General features: G+C 38.8%; 1 protein-coding gene across 1 annotated transcript in view; it reads right to left on the bottom strand.

Annotated features, from left to right (window-relative positions):
• LOC126236666 (serine-protein kinase ATM) overlaps window positions 1-15,731 on the bottom strand; it is a 500,205-nt gene that overhangs the window by 138,642 nt on the left and 345,832 nt on the right. The window lies entirely within an intron of this gene.

The following is a 15,731-nucleotide window of genomic DNA, read 5'->3' as shown; positions in this document are numbered from 1 at the left end:
TATGTCCAACTGTTTAAAGAGTCAAACAATGGAAAATTCAGGATGGAGCAATGAAAATATTATGAAAAGGTAGACTGCTACTCACTATACAGAGAACAAGTGGAGTCGAAAACAGGCACAACAAAAAGACTGCTATACATTTAAGCTTTCAGCCAAAAGGCATTTTTCTAAAGTTGAAAAACACACACACACACACACACACACACACACACACACACACACACACACACACACTGTATAACAGTCTTTCTGCTGTGCCTGTTTGTGATTCAACGTCTCTTCTCTATGGTAAGTAGCAATCTACTCTTTTCAAAATATTGTTTAAAGAGGTACCTAAAGAAGTTCTCAAATGGCCATCATATGTTTACCTTATTATACATTTCTGAGCCCCTCTTTTTAGATCAATAAAGTGTTCCCCAGTATATTATGCCATTATACTTTAGTGACCCCCCCCATGAACCATGGACCTTGCCGTTGGTGGGGAGGCTTGCGTGCCTCAGCGATACAGATGGCCGTACCGTAGGTGCAACCACAACGGAGGGGTATCTGTTGAGAGGCCAGACAAACATGTGGTTCCTGAAGAGGGGCAGCAGCCTTTTCAGTAGTTGCAGGGGCAACAGTCTGGATGATTGACTGATCTGGCCTTGTAACATTAACCAAAATGGCCTTGCTGTGCTGGTACTGCGAACGGCTGAAAGCAAGGGGAAACTACAGCCGTAATTTTTCCCGAGGACATGCAGCTCTACTGTATGATTAAATGATGATGGCGTCCTCTTGGGTAAAATATTCCGGAGGTAAAATAGTCCCCCATTCGGATCTCCGGGCGGGGACTACTCAAGAGGACGTCGTTATCAGGAGAAAGAAAACTGGCGTTCTACGGATCGGAGCGTGGAATGTCAGATCCCTTAATCGGGCAGGTAGGTTAGAAAATTTAAAAAGGGAAATGGATAGGTTAAAGTTAGATATAGTGGGAATTAGTGAAGTTCGGTGGCAGGAGGAACAAGACTTTTGGTCAGGTGATTACAGGGTTATAAATACAAAATCAAATAGGGGTAATGCAGGAGTAGGTTTCATAATGAATAAAAAAATAGGAGTGCGGGTTAGCTACTGCAAGCAGCATAGTGAACGCATTATTGTGGCCAAGGTAGACACAAAGCCCATGCCTACTACAGTAGTACAAGTTTATATGCCAACTAGCTCTGCAGATGAAGAAGAAATTGAAGAAATGTATGACGAGATAAAAGAAATTATTCAGGTAGTGAAGGGAGACGAAAATTTAATAGTCATGGGTGACTGAAATTCGTCAGTAGGAAAAGGGAGAGAAGGAAACATAGTAGGTGAATATGGATTGGGGGGAAGGAATGAAAGAGGAAGCCGCCTTGTAGAATTTTGCACAGAGCATAACTTAATCATAGCTAACACTTGGTTCAAGAATCATAAAAGAAGGTTGTATACCTGGAAGAATCCTGGAGATACTAAAAGGTATCAGATAGATTATATAATGGTAAGACAGAGATTTAGGAACCAGGTTTTAAATTGTAAGACATTTCCAGGGGCAGATGTGGATTCTGACCACAATCTACTGGTTATGAACTGCAGATTGAAACTGAAGAAACTGCAAAAAGGTGGGAAAATAAGGAGATGGGACCTGGATAAACTGAAAGAACCAGAGGTTGTAGAGAGTTTCAGGGAGATCATAAGGGAACAATTGACAGGAATAGGGGGAAGAAATACAGTAGAAGAAGAATGGGTAGCTCTGAGGGATGAAGTAGTGAATGCAGCAGACGATCAAGTAGGTAAAAAGGCGAGGGCTAATAGAAATCCTTGGGTAACAGAAGAAATATTGAATTTAATTGATGAAAGGAGAAAATATAAAAATGCAGTGAATGAAGTAGGCAAAAATGAATACAAACGTCTCATAAATGAGATCGACAGGAAGTGCAAAATGGCTAAGCAGGGATGGCTAGAGGATATAGAGGCTTGTCTCACTAGGGGTAAGATAGATACTGCCTACAGGAAAATTAAAGAGACCTTTGGAGAGAAGAGAACCACTTGTATGAATATCAAGAGCTCAGATGGAAACCCAGTTCTAAGCAAAGAAGGGAAGGTAGAAAGGTGGAAGGAGTATATAGAGGGTTTATACAAGGGAGATGTTCTTGAGGACAATATTATGGAAATGGAAGAGGATGTAGATGAAGATGAAATGGGAGATAAGATACTGCGTGAAGAGTTTGACAGAGCACTGAAAGACCTGAGTCGAAACAAGGCCCCGGGAGTAGACAACATTCCACTAGAACTACTGATGGCCTCGGGAGAGCCAGTCATGACAAAACTCTACCATCTGGTGAGCACGATGTATGAGACGGGCGAAATACCCTCAGACTTCAAGAAGAATATAATAATTCCAATCCCAAAGAAAGCAGGTGTTGACAGATGTGAAAATTACCGAACTATCAGTTTAATAAGTCACAGCTGCAAAATACTAACGCGAATTCTTTACAGACGAATGGAAAAACTGGTAGAAGCTGACCTCGGGGAAGATCAGTTTGGATTCCGTAGGAATGTTGGAACACGTGAGGCAATACTGACCTTACGACTTATCTTGGAAGAAAGATTAAGAAAAGGCAAACCTACGTTTCTAGCATTTGTAGACTTAGAGAAAGCTTTTGACAATGTTGACTGGAATACTCTCTTTCAAATTCTGAAGGTGGCAGGGGTAAAATACAGGGAGCGAAAGGCTATTTACAATTTGTACAGAAACCAGATGGCAGTTATAAGAGTCGAGGGGCATGAAAGGGAAGCAGTGGTTGGGAAAGGAGTGAGACAGGGTTGTAGCCTCTCCCCGATGTTATTCAATCTGTATATTGAGCAAGCAGTAAAGGAAACAAAAGAAAAATTCGGAGTAGGTATTAAAATTCATGGAGAAGAAGTAAAAACTTTGAGGTTCGCCGATGACATTGTAATTCTGTCAGAGACAGCAAAGGACTTGGAAGAGCAGTTGAATGGAATGGACAGTGTCTTGAAAGGAGGATATAAGATGAACATCAACAAAAGCAAAACGAGGATAATGGAATGTAGTCAAATTAAGTCGGGTGATGCTGAGGGAATTAGATTAGGAAATGAGACACTTAAAGTAGTAAAGGAGTTTTGCTATTTAGGGAGTAAAATAACCGATGATGGTCGAAGTAGAGAGGATATAAAATGTAGACTGGCAATGGCAAGGAAAGCGTTTCTCAAGAAGAGAAATTTGTTAACATCGAGTATAGATTTAGGTGTCAGGAAGTCGTTTCTGAAAGTATTTGTATGGAGTGTAGCCATGTATGGAAGTGAGACATGGACGATAACTAGTTTGGACAAGAAGAGAATAGAAGCTTTCGAAATGTGGTGCTACAGAAGAATGCTGAAGATAAGGTGGGTAGATCACGTAACTAATGAGGAAGTATTGAATAGGATTGGAGAGAAGAGAAGTTTGTGGCACAACTTGACTAGAAGAAGGGATCGGTTGGTAGGACATGTTTTGAGGCATCAAGGGATCACAAATTTAGCATTGGAGGGCAGCGTGGAGGGTAAAAATCGTAGAGGGAGACCAAGAGATCAATACACTAAGCAGATTCAGAAGGATGTAGGTTGCAGTAGGTACTGGGAGATGAAGAAGCTTGCACAGGATAGAGTAGCATGGAGAGCTGCATCAAACCAGTCTCAGGACTGAAGACCACAACAACAACACTTTAGTGACAGAAAGGGGAGAAGTAAGTTGAACTTTTGACATTTTTAACTCCGAAGTTTGTAATCACTCATAATGCAAAAGATAGGAGCTAAAATGTTTCAGATGATTTATAATATGCAACTTCCAATTCAGGTTATTATCAATACAAACACTCAAGAATTTGGAATATTCTGTGAATTCTATCGATTTTCCTTCATGCATTATTTCCAGTGGTACAGTAAAGTCAGTACATAACTGACAGCATATTTGCAGAAAACCAGTTAATAAAAAGAAAATTTTCCTTATGTTTTTGTTTGTTGAAGTTTATCGGTTACTTTTATCATCACAAGAACAACTATTTTAACTTCTTGATATATCGGTGATGATAATTAAGCTTTCCCTATTTAACACTTTATAACAGAGAAATGAATTACCGGACAAGTGACAAACTTGGTAGCACTAATGTACAGAGTATGGGGAACATGATTTCCATGTGTCACAGCACCACCGTCCAGTTCCAATTATGGCCACCAGGTGCCGTGATCAGTCATTGAGATTCCTAGTCTCGCACACCTGACCAGTCACAGTGCACTTGTTGACGTGTCAACGTGAGTTTGGACAAAAGGAGCAGGGCATTTTTGGTGAAGCTCTATTATCAAAACAACAATAATGCTGCAGCTGCACTTCGAGAATATTACCAGCTGAACTGATAACAGAAGGGTCCGCTTTCTCCAGCTGCTGTGCGGAGCATGATGACGAAGTTCGAATCAAATGGAGAACTGGACTTCGCTCCGGAATCAGGCGGATGACTAGTTGTACCACAGATGGTTGATGAAATTGCTGTTGCTATGGCTGACAATGCTGCATGTAATTCCTGATGATCAGGCAGTGTGAAAGCTGCTTCACGACAGTTGAACATCCTGTGGTCCACTGTACAGAAGGTACTTCGAACCATTCTCAAATGGTATCCGTACAAGATCCATATCGAATAGCAGATTGCACCACAGGACGCACAATGCCATATTGATTTGGCTCTCCACTTTATCGCAAGGATTGAAGTTGACGAGGGCTGGCCCTGGACCATACTATTGACAGATGAAGCTCATTTTTCTGTGACAGGTGAGGTGAACACACAGAATTGTTAAGTGTGGGGATCTTCACCTCCACGGCTATGTTCATCATTGGCCCATTCTTTATTGAATAGTTTGGCACTCAAGGACCAAAGACGTGCAGTGTGACTGGAGCCCGTTACTGCGATACGCTTCGCCAGCATGGGACCCGCCCATACATCACTCGTGAAGTTCATCTGCTCCTCTTAAACACATTTGGAAATGATTGAATTATCAGGCAATCATTTTCAATTGCTTGGCTGGCACAATCACCTGATCTCACTCCCTGTGATTTCTGATAATGGGGCTACCTGGAGGACAGAGTTTACCAAGGGAACAGTCATATGTGCTGATCTGAAGTGCAGCATATCAAGAGAAGTAGCCAGGATACTTACGGACATGCTTCGTTCTGCTGTGCAGAATGCAGTAGTGTGCTTTCAGACTATTCTGGACACTGATGGGCTCCATACTGAGCCACTTTTGTAGCAGTAATGGTACTGGAATGTAATAGTATGATATACTGGAGCAGCACATTAAAAGTGTTTCAACTTAACTGATTCTCCATTATTTCTCTTCCCCATGTCCTTGACATTAATACTGCCACGTTTGGTCCTCGTAGGGTAATTAGTTTCCATGTTATAATGTCTTAAATAGCGAAAGTTTAATAATGAAACAGTCACAGATGCATATCACTGACATGGTTTATTTGGCACCACATTTCTTGGTTCACAAACCTGCTATCAATGTGGGTCACTGTTGTTCAACAATGGAGGTGTGGCTGCTACATTGACAGAGTCTCAGCAATTAGCAAAAGAGGATATATGCCTAGCAAAGCAATATGGAAATTGCTGGAAGGCTTCTGATTTCTGCTGATTGAGGGTACAGCAAGAATGGCATGGAGAAGTATGCAGAAAAGTGAAGTGGACACCTTATGCACTTATTCCTCTGGCTACCATTTGCATTGGTACCAAAGTACAGCAATACTCCAACAGAATGTGTGTGAGTACAGCTGAGTGGTTATCTACAACTGATAACACCCTGATTTTAAAAGCAAATTTGTGTGTGTTGAAACTGTAATTGGTAAGATACACACAAAACTTCAAGGTCGGTTGAAGGTATGAAATATTGAGATAAAACTGCAAATGTTTGCCATTTCAAAACTATGTGAGACCTCTAATAAGAAAGACTCAGAGAAACAAGGTAATAATTTAAAAGAACACATTAAAGGCGCATTTTACAAAGCCAGTTTTTTTAAGCCATGTCTTTTAATTAGTTTAAAGGTATCCTCCATTTTATCCTTTCTTCTGTTAGGTAACTACTAAAACCAGACATCATCTGTAATCTTTTTTGCATTTTATAATCCTGGCCTGTCTGTATTACTTCCCCCCCCCTCTCCACCACTAATGCTTCTTTAGGTGCCACATAACTATTTCCAAATACCTCAGCAGATGTCCCATTAATCTGTTCCTTTTTCCGATTAACATGTACTGTTCAAATGTTTTTATTGCCTAGTCATATTAGTACTTTATCTCCTCCTTCCACTCTTCACACTCCTAAACAGCAACACATTTCAAATGCACCCAGTTTCATTTCTGCCACCATTGTGATGTTCCCATTTTTTGTTGTTAAGCTAGTCACTTTTCTCTTTTCTAGTACTCTTCACCACCTTCATTTTTCTCTGATTCATCCTTACACTATATTCTGCACTAATGCATTTATTTCTTCCAACAAGTCAAATGAAAGAAAGTGTGTGTGTGTGTGTGTGTGTGTGTGTGTGTGTGTGTGTGTGTGCGTGCATGTAATTGCGTCCTACAAAGACATTTTTTATCTGAAGACAGATCCTCCTATTTCTGTGTTTCCGAATTTGGCTATTAGGGGTTGACTTTCCAAAAACAATGAAAAACACTTTTTTTTTTAGATGTCTAACCCAGAAGTCAAATACCAGTTCTAACAGATGTAGCATTAAAAATGATTTATTACTAATTCAATAATAATTTATTTTTAAAAATAACTTTCAGCCACTATTTCACCCCTTAGTGGTTGAATTTCCAAAAATGCTCAATCAAATAGTTTTTTTTATTTCTGACTGAGAAAACAAATACCAGTTTTCGTACTTCTAGCTTCAGAACTGCCTGAACAATGACATATTCTAAAAATCCTCTCATCCATTGCTTCACCCCATTAGGTGTGGAGTTTTGAACGATCCCTTATTATTTGATGCCTAAAGTATAAGATGAAACATCCTCTCATCCAGTGCTTCACCCCATTAGGGATGGAATTTTGAACAGGCCACCACTAAACAATGCCTACAGTATAAGATGATCACCCTCTCCAAATTTCAAGTTTTTGTCCTTAGTGTGCGAGAATGAGTCAATGAATCAGTCAGGCCCTATTTTGCCCCCTTAGGCTGAATTTCCAGAAACACAAATACATTAAAAAAAAAAAAACTAACAGAGAAGCCACCTACGAATTTGCATAGATGTAGCTTTAAAGTGCCTTAGTGATTATTTAATAATGATTAGTTTTCAAAGCAATTTTTACCAATTATTTCACCCCATAGGAATTAAATTTCCAGAATTGTTGAAAAACATATTTCTTTACTTCTGACCAAGAGAGCAAATATCAACTTTCGTAGTTATAGCTTCAGAACTGCATTGTTGTTGTGGTCTTCAGTCCTGAGACTGGTTTGATGCAGCTCTCCATGCTACTCTATCCTGTGCAATCTTCTTCATCTCCCAGTACCTACTGCAGCCTACATCCTTCTGAATCTGCTTAGTGTATTCATCTCTTGGTCTCCCTCTACGATTTTTACCCTCCACACTGCCCTCCAATGTTAATTTTTGATCCCTTGATGCCTCAAAACATGTCCTACCAACCGATCCCTTCTTCTAGTCAAGTTGTGCCACAAACTTCTCTTCTCCCCAATCCTATTCAATACCTCCTCATTAGTTACGTGATCTACCCACCTTATCTTCAGCATTCTTCTGTAGCACCACATTTCGAAAGCTTCTATTCTCTTCTTGTCCACACTAGTTATCGTCCATGTTTCACTTCCATACATGGCTACACTCCATACAAATACTTTCAGAAACGACTTCCTGACACTTAAATCTATACTTGATGTTAACAAATTTCTCTTCTTCAGAAACGATTTCCTTGCCATTGCCAGTCTACATTTTATATCCTCTCTACTTCGACCATCATCAGTTATTTTACTCCCTAAATAGCAAAACTCCTTTACTACTTTAAGTGTCTCATTTCCTAATCTAATCCCCTCAGCATCACCCGATCTAATTTGACTGCATTCCATTATCCTCGTTCTGCTTTTGTTGATGTTCATCTTATATCCACCTTTCAAGACACTGTCCATTCCGTTCAACTGCTCTTCCAAGTCCTTTGCTGTCTCTGACAGAATTACAATGTCATCGGCGAACCTCAAAGTTTTTACTTCTTCTCCATGAATTTTAATACCTACTCCGAATTTTTCTTTTCTTTCCTTTACTGCTTGCTCAATATACAGATTGAATAACATCGGGGAGAGGCTACAACACTGTCTCACTCCTTTCCCAACCACTTCTTCCCTTTCATGCCACTCGACTCTTATAACTGCCATCTGGTTTCTGTACAAATTGTAAATAGCCTTTCGCTCCCTGTATTTTACCCCTGCCACCTTCAGAATTTAAAAGAGAGCATTCCAGTTAACATTGTCAAAAGCTTTCTCTAAGTCTACAAATGCTAGAAACGTAGGTTTGCCTTTTCTTAATCTTTCTTCTACGATAAGTCGTAAGGTTAGTATTGCCTCACGTGTTCCAACATTTCTACGGAATCCAAACTGATCTTCCCCCAGGTCCGCTTCTACCAGTTTTTCCATTCGTCTGTAAAGAATTCGCGTTACTATTTTGCAGCTGTGACTTATTAAAGTGATAGTTTGGTAATTTTCACATCTGTCACCACCTGCTTTCTTTGGGATTGGAATTATTATATTCTTCTTGAAGTCTGTGGGAATTTCGCCTGTCTCATACATCTTGCTCACCAGATGGTAGAGTTTTGTCATGACTGGCTCTCCCAAGGCCATCAGTAGTTCTAATGGAATGTTGTCTACTCCCGGGGCCTTGTTTCGACTCAGGTCTTTCAGTGCTCTGTCAAACTCTTCACGCAGTATCTTATCTCCCATTTCGTCTTCGTCTACATCCTCTTCCATTTCCGTAATATTGTCCTCAAGTACATCGCCCTTGTATAAACCCTCTATATACTCTTTCCACCTTTCTGCCTTCCCTTCTTTGCTTAGAACTGGGTTGCCATCTGAGCTCTTGATATTCATACAAGTGGTTCTCTTCTCTCCAAAGGTCTCTTTAATTTTCCTGTAGGCAGTATCTATCTTACCCCTAGTGAGACAAGCCTCTATATCCTCTAGCCATCCCTGCTTAGCCATTTTGCACTTCCTGTCGATCTCATTTATGAGACGTTTGTATTCATTTTTGCCTACTTCATTCACTGCATTTTTATATTTTCTCCTTTCATCAATTAAATTCAATATTTCTTCTGTTACCCAAGGATTTCTATTAGCCCTCGCCTTTTTACCTACTTGATCGTCTGCTGCATTCACTACTTCATCCCTCAGAGCTACCCATTCTTCTTCTACTGTATTTCTTCCCCCTATTCCTGTCAATTGTTCCCTTATGATCTCCCTGAAACTCTCTACAACCTCTGGTTCTTTCAGTTTATCCAGGTCCCATCTCCTTATTTTCCCACCTTTTTGCAGTTTCTTCAGTTTCAATCTGCAGTTCATAACCAGTAGATTGTGGTCAGAATCCACATCTGCCCCTGGAAATGTCTTACAATTTAAAACCTGGTTCCTAAATCTCTGTCTTACCATTATATAATCTATCTGATACCTTTTAGTATCTCCAGGATTCTTCCAGGTATACAACCTTCTTTTATGATTCTTGAACCAAGTGTTAGCTATGATTAAGTTATGCTCTGTGCAAAATTCTACAAGGCGGCTTCCTCTTTCATTCCTTCCCCCCAATCCATATTCACCTACTATGTTTCCTTCTCTCCCTTTTCCTACTGACGAATTTCAGTCACCCATGACTATTAAATTTTCGTCTCCCTTCACTACCTGAATAATTTCTTTTATCTCGTCATACATTTCTTCAATTTCTTCTTCATCTGCAGAGCTAGTTGGCATATAAACTTGTACTACTGTAGTAGGCATGGGCTTTGTGTCTACCTTGGCCACAATAATGCGTTCACTATGCTGCTTGCAGTAGCTAACCCGCACTCCTATTTTTTTATTCATTATGAAACCTACTCCTGCATTACCCCTATTTGATTTTGTATTTATAACCCTGTATTCACCTGACCAAAAGTCTTGTTCCTCCTGCCACCGAACTTCACTAATTCCCACTATATCTAACTTTAACCTATCCATTTCCCTTTTTAAATTTTCTTACCTACCTGCCCGATTAAGGGAACTGACATTCCACGCTCCGATCCGTAGAACGCCAGTTTTCTTTCTCCTGATAATAACGTCCCCTTGAGTAGTCCCCGCCCGGAGATCCAAATGGGGGACTATTTTACCTCCGGAATATTTTACCCAAGAGGACACCATCATCATCTAATCATACAGTAAAGCTGCATGTCCTGGGGAAAAATTACGGCTGTAGTTTCCCCTTGCTTTCAGCCGTTCGCAGTACCAGCACAGCAAGGTCGTTTTGGTTAATGTTACAAGGCCAGATCAGTCAATCATCCAGACTGTTGCCCTTGCAACTACTGAAAAGCCTGCTGCCCCCTCTTCAGGAACCACATGTTTGTCTGGCCTCTCAACAGATACCCCTCCGTTGTGGTTGCACCTACGGTACGGCCATCTGTATCGCTGAGGCACGCAAGCCTCCCCACCCCATGGTTCATGGGGGGAGAACTGCATTAATAGTGACATATTTTAAAAAACCCTTTCATCCTCTATTTCATTATAGTGACATATTTTAAAAAACCCTTTCATCCTCTATTTCACACCCATACAGGTGGAATGTTGAAAAATTCCTTCTTAAGCAATATATACCTTCATAACATGTACATTTCCTAATGAGATTCATCATAAACAATCCATCACAATTTGAGATTAATAGTGATGTTCGTCTACAAAACTATTTGCATCAGTACAAGTGGATGCCAGACAGAGAATGCCTAAAGAGATGGGTTGCTGGCCACTACCCCATGGCCAACTGACAGGGGAAAAGCTATTTAACTGGCTGAATACAGGACAAAACTGTTTTTCTTGGCTCTCAATGGTGAGTTTTTGATAGCCTGTAACGTTGTGTATTTCTACTACTCAGAGAACAAATGCCTACATTGCCTTGTAACTAGTATGTGTTGTCCTCAGCTGAGTATAGCCCATTCTAAAGAGTTAATTAAGAAGTTAAAATTAGTAGATGGAAACAAGTAATTAAAAGCACAAAACATAGATTTCAAGCTATGTGAAATTTTATTTTGTTATTCTGGTGGATTTCGTGTTGATTCGGTTGGGAGCTCCATAGCAGGTGGGTTACAGTTGTGATATACACAGGTGAATGGTTCTCAGTATTGTTAAGACAGTGTACAGTACGAGCTAACCGTCTATATTTTTCTGACTAATTGGTACAAGCTTTCCACTGTTGTAAAAGCATTGTGAATGATTCTTACTGGCAATGTGATGTGGTTTTAACAAGTAGTTGGACTGGAACTCAAAGGGCTCTGTGTGGAAGGAAGAAGAAGAAGAAGAAGAAAAGAAGATGAAGAAAAAGCAAATAGGATTAGGGAAGAATACTCGATATTTGGAAAAAAGACAAATACGATTAACTTGAAAATGCCTGAAGATAAAAATCTCCTAACGTCTAATTGCTACAGACTGATTTGCCTTATAAAGCATGTGAAAAAATGTCCCACATAAATATGTTTTAGCCATAATCAGAGGGTCATATGCCAAAATGAACTAACAACAAATTGTCTGTTTGAAGATATTTAGCTCTAAAGCCTTTTTTAATAATTAGTTGTGAATTGAGAATAGTAAATCACGTGCAACAGACTTCTGATTTATATTCAATGCTACTTATTTTATTTACGAACTAATAACACACATTATCAAGCTGAAAAAATTATGGTCATTACAAGCAAGTGTAATGAAAACTGATCTACAGCACTGTTTCATCACAGTTGTCACCCATTGAACAGCCACGTTTCATTCAATTTTGATTGTGCTGCATACTAGTAAGTGACAATATCTTGTACATTTTAAATACAGTTTTGAGGAGTCATGCTGATCTAATGACATTGTTTCATCAATATGATCTCCAGCACTCTGAGATGCATTTTTCAAATTTTTGTAAAAATAGTGGGGAATAACAGAAATGAAGCACAGCATTGGTTCTAGCACTTTCTTCTTAACACTTGTAAGTGGTTTTTCTCTGGGACGCTAGGCGTTCAAGGCAATATAGTGAAGTTCAGTTAGCAGATCACCTAATCATTTAGTGAAATTCACTTCACAGTATTTCAGATGGGGGAAAGAAAATACCCTGCTGTTAAAATGTCAAATATAAAGGAACCGTCACTCTTCCTTTCCATCACATCAAATTTATAACTTTGTACATTATTATTATTTGTCAGAACTGCATGTGCATGGGTAATGTGTTGGTTGCATTTCAGCTTACTCTCAGTGGGATTGAAAAAGGTAGAACTGAGCAGATAACAGTAGCCTGGGGCTAAAAATCTTTGAATGAGCTCTTCGATGAGCTGGACACAATCTTGAACTATTCTGGTTATAATGGTTACAATTTGTGTTTCTATTTTGGACACCACATGACACTGACCAAAGTACTATAGTTCCCTTCTGAGAAGTAAACAAAAAAGTATTCTGATGAACTACAGAAAGCACTAAAAGAAACTAAAATCTTTTTGGAAGGAATAAGAAAGAAACAGTTTCTCATTATGAATCCAAAAGCACATGAAGTTCAGGCCACGATCAAGTTCTCTAAGCCTGGTCACTTAGCAAGACTGACTATTAATGCACAAGGTGTTGTAGGTTATAAACTTGAAAATTTATTGTAGGTTTCTTAAATTGTATTACTAGTTTAAGGAGACCAGAATGCTAAAAAATGGGGAAGCATTAATCACATACTATAAGAACATTAAAATCCCAGTAGGTACTGAAATGACAACATTTGATGTTTGTAATATGTACACTAATGTCGCTGAAGATGAGGTTTGTGACATTGTTTTTGAAAATCTTAGTCTGTTCATTGGCAGACAACCTGATGAATTTGAGGTTATTAGTATTTTGGCACTGGTTTTGAGTTTTAATTATTTCAAACATGGTGATAAAGTGTACTGGCAGCAACAAGAATTGGCTATGGGCTCTCAGTTAGCATGCATACTGGGGAACATTTTTATTCACATTTTGAGGACAAGTTTTTAAGACACATATGGGTGATGCTAGTAAGAGTATATGTCGAAAACATTGTGTAGATGATGTTTTTGAACTCTATGAGGTTGCTGGATAAGAATGCAACAATTGCACAAAAAACTAAATGCATCCTTGGGAAGACTAGTTTTATAGTTCAACATCAGATTAATAGGATTTTACTGTACTTAGATTTGAAGATCATATTAAATGGTAATAGAACAGAAAATGACATACATAGAAAGGAGTCAATTACTAACTCAGTCCTGCACGCAGGTTCCAACCAGCCACATAAGTACAAAATTACTGCCTTTGGTCCCTCCTTGGCATATTAAATTGTGTTCTGCTTTAGTCTGAGGGACTGATAGGAAATTGGGTATGATTAGATATACTGCTGGACAGAATAATTACTCTGCAACTATGGTTGATAAGCAGAATAAGAGAATATGAATGCAAGTGGCTGAAACATGCAACATCACTCCACTCCCAGCGAACAAAAGGGTAATATTAGGTTCTTTAGGATCCCATATCATGGATGTGCATCTGAGGAGATTGGAAGACAAATTCTGATAGCTAATATTGTCTCAGCATATTTTGTTTAGTCACTAGGTTAATAAATTATAAAGCATATAAGAAGTACTTATTTTCTAATCCTGGTGTATATTGTATTGTTTGTAATGCACAACAGATGCGTAATAGCAGATATATTGGTCGAATGGGAAGGAACTTTCATACTAGATTTAAAGAACATAGAGGTGTTGCTAATTCCATGCTCTGACCTTGCATCTGATTGATAATCAGCTTGAATTACAACACATTAATGATAATTTGGTAGTCTTGCACACTGCAGGTAATGGTCACACACTTAAGATCCTTGAAGAGATAGAAATTGTAAGCAGTCTCCACTCTCACCCTTGTGGAACTATTAATGAATGCACAGATTTGTACACAGAAATATTTTAGCTAATTATGACATACTTCAGCCTACAGCTTAAGTTAGGTTTTTTTCAATTTTTGTCTATGCTGGTGTGTGGAGCATTTTCTCTTCTAATTTTAATATTGATAACTGGCCTGATTTTCTTCTATAAAACTATTTAAAGTGGTGGTCACACACCTTTTAATTGTATATCTAGATGTACATGACCCCCCCCCCCCCCCCTGTGGTTAGAGTATCCATATTTTATTTATTTATTTATTTATTTATTTTTTTGTCCCCCCGGCTCAGAATTTTAAACTTTCCACCTACCATGACTGCAAGCAACAACTGCCTTTGCATCATGTGACCTCACTCGTCTCTCCCCTCAGCTGTTCACAGTTTTCCGATTAGTACGGGCAAACAAGCAAGACGGTGTTTGCTGCAGGGATCCTATATCAGTGTCCTTCACCTATTGTGAGGCCAACTACATCTTTTTAATATTTTTTAGATGGTACATGATTCTACAGATGATGATTTTTCTGACGGATTTTTGTGTTTTGGTAACTTCTTAGGTTCTCTGTTTCATAAAGTATGACACGGAACTTTTTCTCCATAGACAACATAACAACCTCAGTTCTTATATTCTTTATGAGAGGAATGCCCAGTTACCAGTTTGCTGTTACATTTTTCATATTTGAATGACTGCTTATCTATAACTGTAACAGATTGTTTCCATTGTTACAGTATGTGCCAGAAGGTGAAATTATATTATACCGAAACCATTTGTAAGTAATAAAACATTATTGGCTCAAAAATTCTTGCGACTTTCTTTATTTTGTGAAAATGGACACTTACAGTTGTGGTCACCCTATGAAAAGAACTCTTTTTTAAAATATTACAACCATGTTGTTTTAATACTGCTACAGCACTCAACCAAAATGTGTAACACATGACATTAACAGGGTAAGGAGACTTAAGTATGTCATTGTTACACACCTCTTTAAGAAGGGCAGTAAGAGAAATACTAATAACTATCAAACTTTTTCACAATTAACTTTCTTCTTAAAAGTTTTGGGGGAATATAACACATTGGGATGGCGCATAAGTTCATAGTGTTTTTCCATACATTTAGTAAACACAACAGATACATGTCACAGACACTTAAGTCATACTAAAATATTCTCTTTCACTATTTACAAGTGTCTGACAATGCTGGGGTAACTTTTGTTTTTTGTCAGTCTAGCAGAAAGCAGGTGTATGTTATTATGAAGTAGCATCACTTCACGCAGTCTTCCTCGTCATTGTTCTTGGATTGTCTGTGTTTGGCATCTCAGTTGTTGACAACAAATGTCAGCAGTGATGGTTACACCTTGGGGAAGCAATTTGTAATAAACCAGACTGTCACCGTTTCACCAGATGCAAAACGTCACGGTCTTCATATGAGGAGTTGCTGCTTTGTTTAGGCTCAACCATTTCTTTCTTTTTTCTTTCTCAACCTTTCCTTTCTTTTCTTTATGTTAGCATAAAGACACCATTTCTCGTTGTGAGTAACAATACAGGAAA

Source organism: Schistocerca nitens, chromosome 2 (assembly GCF_023898315.1).
Source record: "Schistocerca nitens isolate TAMUIC-IGC-003100 chromosome 2, iqSchNite1.1, whole genome shotgun sequence".
In the NCBI taxonomy this organism is placed as follows: Eukaryota; Metazoa; Arthropoda; class Insecta; order Orthoptera; family Acrididae; genus Schistocerca; species Schistocerca nitens.
Note: the sequence above shows the minus strand (reverse complement) of the source record. Positions and strands in the feature narration are given on the sequence as shown.